Source organism: Tachypleus tridentatus, chromosome 10 (genome assembly GCF_004210375.1).
Source record: "Tachypleus tridentatus isolate NWPU-2018 chromosome 10, ASM421037v1, whole genome shotgun sequence".
In the NCBI taxonomy this organism is placed as follows: Eukaryota; Metazoa; Arthropoda; class Merostomata; order Xiphosura; family Limulidae; genus Tachypleus; species Tachypleus tridentatus.
In genome coordinates this window covers 132833047-132844771 of record NC_134834.1, presented here as the reverse complement: position 1 = coordinate 132844771, position 11725 = coordinate 132833047, and the positions used below count along the sequence as shown (strand labels likewise).

The 11725-nt window shown below is 36.5% G+C and overlaps 1 protein-coding gene across 6 annotated transcripts in view; it reads left to right on the top strand.

Moving 5' to 3' along the window:
- Nucleotides 1–3659: 3659 nt before the first annotated feature.
- The window catches only part of RPA2 (Replication protein A2), a 37855-nt gene continuing 29789 nt past the window's right edge, over nucleotides 3660–11725 (top strand). For 2 of the 6 annotated variants that reach the window (XM_076463764.1, XM_076463759.1), the window contains exon 1: nucleotides 3660–3797. The gene's annotated coding sequence lies outside the window, so the exon portion shown is untranslated. Of the gene's footprint in view, nucleotides 3809–10531; nucleotides 10927–11725 lie in introns of all 6 variants that reach the window. The other 4 variants (XM_076463761.1, XM_076463760.1, XM_076463763.1 and 1 more) reach the window with 4 other exon arrangements.

Below are 11725 nucleotides of genomic sequence, written 5' to 3'. Positions count from 1 at the left end.
GTTGAAGTCAAGGTAAGTCTGGTTTATGCTCTGTAACAGATTTTCTTGCAAACATCCAGCTATCGTTCGGCTCCTGCTCCAAAACTTACAGTTAACGCAATGAACGTAGGAATAAAAAAATAAGAAGAAAGAGTTAAATTGTTTGTTAAATTCTATCGAAAGCTATCCAAAACGTAGTTGCAATGACTATCACTAAATTTGAAGTTATAAACTATTGTAATGTATTTAACATTGCATTTTACTTTACCTTTAACGGGAAGGCTATATCTAATATTTGTTTTCGCACATAAGTTATGTTCCAGACTTTGTTCTATATTATAGAGATGTCACACCATAATATCCCTTAACACTGCTAAAAGAGCGAGTATGAACAGTGACGGGATTCGAACTCATGACTCACAGACTGCGAGTCAAACGCCTTAACCATCAGATCATGCTTAGCCATAGTAGGAAAGGCTATTGGAGAAAAGGTATAACTACATGCAGAACACTGGCATAAAAATATAGAGCAATAACCTAGGCATACCCAATATTTTAGTATTAATGCCGTCATGTAAGCAATCTGATCTTCAGCTATGGACTTGCCCAAGGGTTATACCTATATATTAGGTCCTTCTGATAATGTCACAATACAGTCACGAGAGTTAAGATTGTGCAGTTTTGGATACTTTCCTGAAAAAAAGTTCTGATCAGGACTGTCAATACTAAATGTTCACAGAAACATCATTTCAAAGGGAGAATAATGTATAGTGAAGTACCATCATGCATAAAAGTGACGACAAAAGGTGTTGCAAATCAGACAAGATCGTAGTTGTCAGTTTTTGTAATTATCACTGTCTAGTGTTAATATACGTCTATAGGCATTAAACCCTCAATCACCTATAAAAATGGCCTCACAATGAGGTGAGCGTGGAATTCACGCTATACTATAACTTTTGGTAAATGACAATGTGGTAAATAGTGTAAAATATACTTCAGTATAAAATGCCTGATGGGAAAAGGTTTACAACTTCATATTTGCAATAAGAGTTAGAGCAAAATTTAACAATTTCTGATAACTGACTGTTACCAACTTCTGCGTCTCCTTAGTTTTATGAGTAACAAGAAAGACTCTTCCTTAGGCACTTTTGCAAAAATAATCAATGATTGTGGAATGTGCAACTGACTAGAAACATTATATTCGTACATTGTATGTGTATGCTATTTATATAGCATAAGCTGCATACAGGTTCTCAGCAGTAGACTCTGGTATGGTTGACTTTCTACTATTCTCTGTACGTATTCGATTGACCTTGTTCCCTAAAACTGTATATGGGTTGCAAATAGTTTCTGATACATAAAATATTTTTGCCAAATTAGTTTCTTAGTTGTGACAGAATGCTGCACTAACACTTCAGCTGTTAAAATAATTTTAGTAATCGTACACGGCTTTACGCTGACAGTATTGTGTTCAGTTGGTGCCATTTCACATTACTTTTGATCTTTTATTCCCATTGAATTCTGCTAATGATGAAAAACTGTGTATCACATGTCTTCCCATCAGTCATTTTTGTAGAATTGTTTGCACGGTGTTTTAGAACTGCTGAACAAGTATGGCATTACATGCAGCTATTGCCAATGAATACTATCTCGAGCAGAGCAAGGTAATATAAGATTTTCTTGTATTGTATATTTAAGAGAAGATTACTCTAAATTTTGTTTCCGTAAGTAAGTTTACTATTTTATTTTATATTTATTACAGAGCTATTAAGTGCTAACTGCTACTATCCTTAATTTTGAACTACTGATCAAAAGAAAGACAGTCAATCAGCAGTGCCTCTATTACTCAACATCTGTTCTAAAAACTGATTGCCACTCTCATATTAGACCCACAACATAAATTGAATGGAATAATTGTGATATTGTTTAGATTAAAATTCAGCTCCAAAATCAAGATTTCTAACGTTCGTAGGGTTGGTCGATTGGACTGACTCTATGTTGGAGAAGGCGTTTTGACTAAAATTCCGAATTTATTTCTTGTAATTACATGAAAGATAGAAAGTTTTTAGTCAACTGTACAGGTATGATGTACACAAAAAAGCAGATATGGTACATATTTATTTGTACTCAAGATGTCTGTGAATTACAAACATCAGTCTGACACAACCAAGTTGAGTGCAACATGATGTTCAAGTGAAGATAAAAAAACACTTTTGTTCATTGTACAGTTTTCAAAAATTCTAGAACATTTGAAATGCATATTTTCAGCCTTTCTTGGCATTCTTGTTATTCTTACATATTGTACCTGGTATTTACAGTTCTTTGTCACGAACTGTCGCTAAATTAATAATGTAGAGTCAAATGAGTAATTGATAAGTAACATTAAACAGCAAAACTGAATAGCATTCCAAAAAGTCTTGTATTTTACTCTTTGATCCACCACCCCACCTATATACATAGGACTAACTCGATATTTAAGTATGTAATGCAAATAAAGAACAACGTATATATTGATCTATACCTATATCAATAAAAAATAATTTTAAACATGATGAAAGTCAGAGATTATTAAATATTCAATCAACCACACTTTTTGCATTTTCATTACTTGTAATATTTCACTATTTCACTGAATGCATAAGGTATAGAAAATAATAATTTCCTTCTGAGATTTCCTCTTCAAGGTGAAACAGATTAAACAACTACGTTACGCTAACAATTAAGATGCCATCCATGTCATTATCAAGACAATAAAAAGTTTAAATATAGTATTAGGTTTTTCGGCCTTTCCATTTTTTAAACTAAACAAAAACTATTAATAAATAAAATTTGAAAATTTTAATGCCAACCATTATCATTCATATACTTATCTCGCTTTCTCTTAAACTCTCTCTCTTAAATCTAATGCCTTTGCAATATCCGAAGGCAACAACCCTGTTAAAAAATAAAACTGTCTTAGTTGAAGATGACTCCTATCCTGTCAGAATTTATATTTATGTCTCATAGTCCTACTAGCAAGTATGAAAAAAGATGATGCATCAACACTAATAGTTCCCTTTACAATCTTTAACACCTCAATCAGATTCCTTCTAACTATTTTTTCTTCTTTTTTCAAAATAAAACAAGTTGAAATATTTCAACCTCTCCTTGTATAACAGCTCCTCCATCCCAGACACCATTTTCTTAACCCTCCTCGGAATCCTTTTCCACAGCTCAATGTCGTTCCTAACGTAAGAAACTTAAGGATGAACAAAGTATTCTAAATGTAGTCCAACAAGTGATCTGTACAATGAAATTATAATCTCCTTAGACTTATATTTTAAAAAATATTACAAGTAACAACCAAATAAATCTCTGCACTTATGTATTTCTTTAATAACTCACAAATATAGTTTACGTATATCTAGTTTAATTTCTCTCAGCAAGCTCAGTTAACTTCATATAGTATGCTTTTGATTTCCTTGTCAGACCAGGAAATGACACATAATGTGGCTAACAATTTAGCATTTGTTTTACATAATAAAATACAACCCTTGAATCTATACCTCACCGCTAAAGTTTTATTAGATAAAAAGTAACTTATTAAATATTTACTTTGTAGTAGAAGGTAAATAAGCTAGATTTTTAAAGCAAATAAAAAACATACAGCGAAGCTAAAGAAATGGAGGGAAGAAATACATAAACAATAAAATAAATTACATTAAATTATAATTTGATCGCCCTCTATGAAACATGAACTTCTTTGTTTGAGAGTATCGAAAGGCTTCCCGCGTTTAATTTGATATTGTACATTGAACTGTTCGTTTAAAGTCTTCATAGTAAGTATAAGGTATAATTGATGTTTAAAACTTAGTTATTACAAATGGTTGTTTTTTGTTCTTTAAAGAAGAGTAATTCTCTTTTTAATTTTTATAGCAGCTTTCACTTTCTGCCCCTGGAGTGTGTTGGCTATTTGTTAAAAGTATTACCAATGCAGTACTACTATTAGTACGAGTATTAATGATATAATTTATATAGAAATATAGCAGACCCGTGTGCATAGTGTTTGAAAGGATTCTTTAATTTGTGAAATCAAGAGTTTTCCATTTACAAGGTGTCGACATCCATGAGGCTGTTTCAAGACAAAAATGCTAATACTTCATCAGAAAACTTTAAACTATATAGAAAGTGTTGAAGAGCATAAGCAACTGTGTTATAACTATATAAGCATAATATTTTTACATAAAAATGATTCCCCCTACATAATATTTAGCGTACTAAATGATTAACATTAGTTGTTACACTTTTATATTACATTAAAGGCTGCGTATATTTTACCTAAAATGATTGGCATTGGGTGAAAGAAACTAAGATTGTAACGGACATAATGTGGTTGAAATAATTTAACACTTTCTTTTGGGCTCGAACTTAAACTAAAGAATATTATAATAATTACTGCTACATGTTCCACACTACTATTAGTACTGATAGTACTAGGATAATTAATTACCTTTAGCTCTTTCAACTGCTAATGGATATACAGAAACTGAAATGTTTAAAAGATGATAGAAAAATTAATAGAGAAAAGAGAATAAAAGTTTATTTCCTTAAAAATCCAAAAAATTTAAAAACTTAAAATTGCTTATTCAGTTAATAAAAGTTATTAAAAGTCACCCTGCTGTACCATATAAAAGTGAAATGGCAGGTTTGTAAAACCAAAAATATATGAAAACTATAGATAAAAAGAAAGAAGCTTTTTTTAACCTCAGAATTAACCTTAGTACATCATATAGAGTTAACAAAGGTCTAATACTATTGTAGTCTGAGGAAGTGAATACTTTGTTTTCCTCCTCCTGATATTGTTCATGTTGGGAGATTTGCCATTCAGTTAAGCAGTGGGATAGGTGGGCCTTGTTCCTCATGTTTATCGGATCAGCATACTTTCGCTTATCTCCACCAAGAGGAGATGTATTTAGATTCTCAATAAATGGACCTGTACAAATCTAGTTTGGAATCTGTGATTACTTTACAGATCAGGGAAGCTTGTCTTTAAGGTCAAGAGTTCTTGGGTACTTGGACAGAAGATGAGTCTGTCCTCTATATGTGTGTTAGGTAACTTTTTTCAATACTGTGGCAATGGTTTAAGGTCCGTCTCTCAAAGGGAAAAATTGTTCTGATATATTCCAACAGTTCCATGGTGGTATCTACTTTCATGTCAAGGAGGCACACATTCTAGAGACCTTTGTTGTTGTTTTCTTTTATTTTGGATTTTCTCAACTGGGCTCATTCCCATGGTATCAGTCTCTTAGCATGTCATGTTCCAGAAGTGAGGAATTTAATTGTAGATTACTTGTTCTTACCCAGTTGGATTCTTCCTAAAGAATGGATGGTACATCGCAAGGTTGTACTCTCAGTTTGTGACTCATTGGAATTCTCAACTGCATTTGCTTTGGTCTCTGATACCACATTCTCAATCACTAGCAATAGATGCATTCAGTCAGGACTGGACAGATTTACATCTGTATATACTTTTTTCCTAATTTGGCTTTTGCCCTGGATTCTGCCCCTCAGTGTGGAGTTTTGTACCTGGTGAGGGGACCTGCCAGGGAAGGCTCTGTTCAGTTTACCTCCTTTGGGATCCAAACATCCACCCACGTGTTTGCCATGCACAGCAACCCGTGAAGGGGAGGAGAGCATTCTGGTGGCTGAGGGGTCCAACCCTAACACACCACTTTAGCCTTGAATTCCTGTAAATGGGCAGCCTTGGGGTGGCCCCTTGGGTCAATTTGCTGGTCCATTTGGGCTAGGGTCAAACAAGTACTAGTGTTGGATGTTCTCAACAAGTGTTGTGAACATTATATCTGATGCTGGTGTTTGGGTATAGTGCTCATGAAACCCTGGCATTGCTGCAGTGTCCTTGTTTGACATTGTAGTGTGTCCCCTTGCTCCATGGTAGGTGGGGTCAGTGGGCATAGAAATTTCCCTCTCTTTATTATGGGTACTCCAATTAAAAATCTCAATAAAATAGTGAAAAAACAGTCTATAGGTAAATGACCACATCTTGAAGATTCAGAGCAGCAATCCTCACCATCTGTACCACCTGTTGTACCTCATTTTCTTATATTGCACTCACTTTCAGACAAACCTTTGGGGCAAATGTATCCTTTTTTCATTCAGAAGGGGCTAGAGGGACTTGTTGGCTCTCCAAAGTCAGTAAAGAAGCTTCGATCTGGTGACATATTGGTGGAAACATCCACATCTCAGTACAGTGAACTCTTCTTGCATTCAAAGGCAATTGGGGATATACCTACTGAGGTAACACCTCATGCTACTTTGAATTCATCACAAAGAGTTATTGTTGAGAGGGATTTGAAGAACATCCCAGAGTCGGAGATTCTTGCTGGTTCTCCACCCAAGGAGCTTCTGAAGTGAGGCGTATCTCCACTTCCAAAGATAGAATTGTGGTGCTAACCAATGTCCTCATTCTCACATTTATGTCACCATGTCCACCTGCCACCATCAAGGTAGGTTATCTTAATTGTAGAGTACGGCCATACATTCCAAACCCTCTCCGATGTTTCCAGTGTCAAAAGTTCGGTCACTTGAAGACGTCATGTTGTGGTTCCTTGATGTGTGCTCGTTGCAGTGGCAAGGACCATGATGCCTACGAGTGTGAAAAGGACCCTCATTGCATCAGTTGCAATGGCTGTCACTCGTTCTAGTTTCGTTCTTGCCCTAAATAGTTGGAAGAAAAAGAGGTGCATCATTTGAAAACAGTTCATAACATTACTTATCCTTATACATCTCGGAAGTATGCTGCTGCACTTCATTCCACAACTACTGTGGGAGTGCAGACAGATATTTCTGTGCCTTCTAAAGAATCATACTCCAAACAAATGAAAAGTCTTTTGACTTCCATGGTTAAAAAAATTGATGAATCAACTTCAACACCTATCTCTGTCCCTTGTATACATTCAACCAAACCCCAAGATCCACATCCTTTGGTTCCAGGTACAGGCTTTCCTTGGATCCATCTTCTTCTCTCACCCCAAGATGCAAAACAATCATTCGTTCACATCCTTAGTCTCTGGAATCCCCTTCCAATGGCAAAGACCTGCCCAATCGATCCAGGGCAGGATCCATTGAGGTCGATAGACCTCCCTCACATAAGGACAGTAAGGAAAAAAGATGTGGTCATAAACAGAAGGGTTCTCCACCTAATTCACCTACACGTTAATAAAAATAGCTACCCTGATACAATGGAACTGTCGAGGTTTACATTCTAATCTGGATGACATCAAAACTGATTACTTCTTACCATCCTGTTTGTCTTTCCTTACAGGAAACATGAAACCTGCCGATATAGTCACCTTTTGACAGTTTTTTTTATACAGAAATGACAGGCTATGTGATGGAGGGGTGGCACTGTTTGTTGATCAGCATGTGCTCACCCTGTCTTTGCCACTTGACACACCCTTGGAGGCCGTAGCCATCCGTGTTTCTTAGGGTCATACCATCACTGTTTGTTCTCTCTACCTGTTACCTGGAGAGACATATGATCAATCAGACCTTAATGCTTTCATTGAACAGTTGCTGTCTCCCTTTTCCAACCTGGGGGATTTTAATGGACATCATCACCTCTGGGGAAGTGCTGATATTGATAGGAGGGGTCGCTTTCTAGAGCATATGCTCTCTGATCACAACCTTTCTCTTTTCAATACTGGTTTTTCTACTTATTTTCATGCACCTAGTCAGTCCTTTACTGTTATTGATCTCTCACTTTGCTCCCTTTCATTATTTTCCCATTTTTCATGGAGGGATGACAGCAGTCCACAAGCCAGTGATTATTTACCTATAATCTTGAGAGAGACTGGCCATGGTTGATGTCACCCAACCCGCATGCCCCTGTAGAAGCTAGATCAAGGAAACTTGGCCCTCTTTCACTGCCCTCACAGAACTTGATCCAGCCATTGTCTGTAAGCCATCAATAGCTGACTGTGTGGCAGCAGTAACTGACTGTATTATACTGTATTTCTAAAACATTGACACGTTTTCCACTATATCCTCATCCATGGTGGAATTCTGCCTGTGACATGGCATGGAAGATGCAAAACCGAGCCTGGGATACTTTGTAGATATCCCACACTCTCGAACAGCATTGCTTTTCAGTGGGCCCATGCACATGCTTGATGGGTAAAACAGCAAAGCCAGAAGAAATCTTGGATTAAGTTCACAACCAGCATATCTTCTACTACCAGTTCCAAAATCATATGGGACAAGATTCAAAAGGTCAGTGGGCAATATCACTCTGTCCCCCTCTCGATCTTGCTCACTGTTGGCCAGGAAGTGGCTGATACCCAGAGCATCGTCGATACTCTAGGTGAAAGCTTTATACGGGTATCTAGCACTTTTGCTTCTTCTTCCACCTTCATAGCCATCAAGACTTGGGCAGAGCAATAACTTCTTTCCTTTCAAGCTGTTTGTCTCTATGACTATAATCGTCCCTTTACAGTGGTGGAACTCAAACTGGCTCTTCATCGGTCTGGCAGTTCATCAGTTGGACCTGATTATATACACTATGAGATGCTGCATCATCTATCTCCTGCTTCTTTTGCTATCCTTCTGATTGTTTTAAACCAGATCTAGCAGGAGAATGTTTTTCCTTATGCCTGGCACCAGGGTATTGTCCTACCTTTCTTCAAGCCTGGGAAGGATCCCAAGATTCCTTCAAACTACTGTCCAATTGCTTTTACGAGCTGTCTCTGTACAACCTTAGATAGGATGGTTAATGCTCATTTTGTTTGGTTCCTTGAATCAAACAACCTTCTCTTGCTCACCCAGTGTAGGTTCTGACAACAGGGCTTCACCATGGACCACCTGATTCGACTTGAAACGTCAATCAGAGAAGTCTGTCTCAAATGACAACATCTTGTATCAATATTCTTTGACATTGAGAAGGCTTATGATATAACATGGAGGTGTGGCATTTTGCGAGATCTCCATATATATGTGTTACCTGGCTATTTGCCCATTTTTATTACATTTTTTTTAATGTACAGGAGATTCTGAGTTCGTTTGGGTTTGACACTTTCTCATTCTTTTCTATAGGAACTTGGAGTCCTTTGGGGCTGTGTTCTGAGTGTTACACTTTTCAGTATAAAAATTAATGCCATCACTGAACATTGCCCCTTTTAACCTTCGTATCAAGGCTCAGTTGGATGAATTGGGTTTGTACTTGGATAACATTGCTGTATCTACTGGTCAGTCCATCCCACCATGGCTTCTTACAGTCCTCAGTTGTGACCTATCTTTAAGTCATCTGAAAAAAGTATACACTCCTGATTGGAAATACTGTCTGCTATTTGCCGAATATCTTTTGAACCATCCTTCCATTCCTATTTATACAGATGGTTGGAAATCAGGTGACTGTGTGGGCTCTGCCATGGTTTGTTGTGTGCAGAATCCCATCTACAGCTTCTGTGTTCACTGCTGAACTGTACACCATTTCTCTTGCCTTGGATCACATTAAAACTAAACAGTACTCAAACTGCACTATTTATACTAACTCACTTATTTCTCTACTGGCCCTGGAATCACTTCACGTTAGTTCACACCCTGTTTTCACTGATATTCAAAACTGACTGGCCCATCTCTCTTTAACATCTGCTTCTATCCAGTTTTTCTGAATATCGGGCCACGTTGGTATTCATGGGAACGAGCTCGCTGACACTTCAGCTAAGTCTATCTGCTCTGGAACTATCACTGCTGTGCCTATCCCATACATGGACTATGGTCCTGTATTCAAGGCTTGGCTCCATGTCAGCTGGCAGTTGACTTGGAGTGAGCAACACGAAAACAAGCTTTTTCAAATTAAACCCTATATTGGACTTTGGCCGTCTTATTTCCGTAAGGATCGGCAAGAGGAATGTGTTCTAACTGGACTACACATTGGTCACAGTTTTTTAACTCATTATTTTCTTTATCTGGAACTGATGTACCAGTGTGTAGTTTGTGTAACACTCAGATCACAATAAGCCACATTTTAGTTTCTTGTCATCATTACGATTCACAACGGCAGCACCATTTTCACCATATTCTGTCTCAAGGTTTGTCCATAACGTTAGACAGTGTTATTGGTGATGGTGGCACTGTCCACCTTGCTAATGTCTTTAGTTTTTTGAAGGCCATTCATCTTTTTAATGCCATTTAAGTTTTAGTTTATACATTGCACCTTTTTAATGTAGCTGCTTTTTAAAAATCACAGTTCATCTAGTTCAATTTGAAATTAGAAACTGGCCAAAACATTAGATAACTCGAAACCAGGACTGGAAAGGCCAACTTCAGGTGACTGATGATGGTTTTTGTACTTACCTGTTAGTCTTTTTGGCAAGTTATGATTATTACAGTTATGCTACACAAAGTCCTTTACAACTTGAATTACTGTAGTTTTTTTCTTGACATTGTAGACTAGATGTAAACATTGGTTTTATGCTATTTATGTTTTCTAAACTTTTTGTTTTACCTTAATTTCCTTTTATGAATTTTACTAAATTTACTTTTAACTTTTTACCAGATGTTTGCACAGATAGCCTAGCTGCTTTGTGTCATAAAACACTAAATCAACCAACCAACCCTGGGTTCTGACTGTTATGTTCTACTCTTGGTTGCACCATATTGCCCAGTTCAAGCATAGTTTCTGCTTCAGTATCTTTAGGAATGTCCACGTTTACCACTTCAACATTGGCACTCTTCTTTGAGACAAGATTGATTAGACATACTCTATCCAGATAATTGAAAACTCAGTTTTCATGATGGAAGCTATGACCAAGATAAGGGTTTAACTTGTAAAAGGTTCTCTGTATTTAACTAAAATCTCTTTGTATAGCAGTTACAACCATTTATCAACAGAAATGGAATATATATCATCAGTTGTGTATTAAAAGGAATTTAAACCATCTTTATCCAAAAGTATATACCGTATTTGTTTTTATGACTTTAATATTTGAGAAGGGTTTTGATTTGTTTATAGTGTCTATATGCAAGTAATCTTTTTCCACTGTTTTCAAGAATTTTAAATGTTGAAATATTTTTAAACTTCAATTCTATCAGGTCTACTAATATACTTTTGTATGACCTTTCCAGTTACTGATTTGGGATTTTACAGTTCTTTGACACTGGCATCTCTTAACCTGTCATTCTATTAGAAGCAGATTTTGCACTTGTGATATAACAATAATGACTACACTGGTGTGAACCATTCCAATAAGTACATTTATGGCAACATGGATCACTTTGTGCTGTGAGGGCTCTTTTACTTGTGTTGTGAATATTTGTTTGTCTAGCATCCATTGCAAGTAACTTATTGACTTGGAAAGAAATATATATATATATTTTATCACTCTCTTGGCTGGAACTTTGTACAACAAATTTGCTTTTGATGGCATCTCCATGTAGGGTAGGATGAGATTCTTTCAGTCCTGCCTTATTACAAACATATATAGGTAACCAATATGCATATTGCATGGGGTCAAGACCAAAAAATAATGGAACAGCATTGTGTAGAATAGCAATATATAAATCAGTTTTCTTTATGTATCATTATGTAAAGGTTTAGTAAGATCCCAGACCCTTTCAAAACATCCCAGTTAAAAAAAACAACAAATAAACTGCAGTTATTTCTTTGATTTCTTTTTGCACCAATCTTCTTCTCTTTATATGGAGCTTGTCAACTGTGGTGACCTGGTGGGCAAACTGTGTATACTTCACA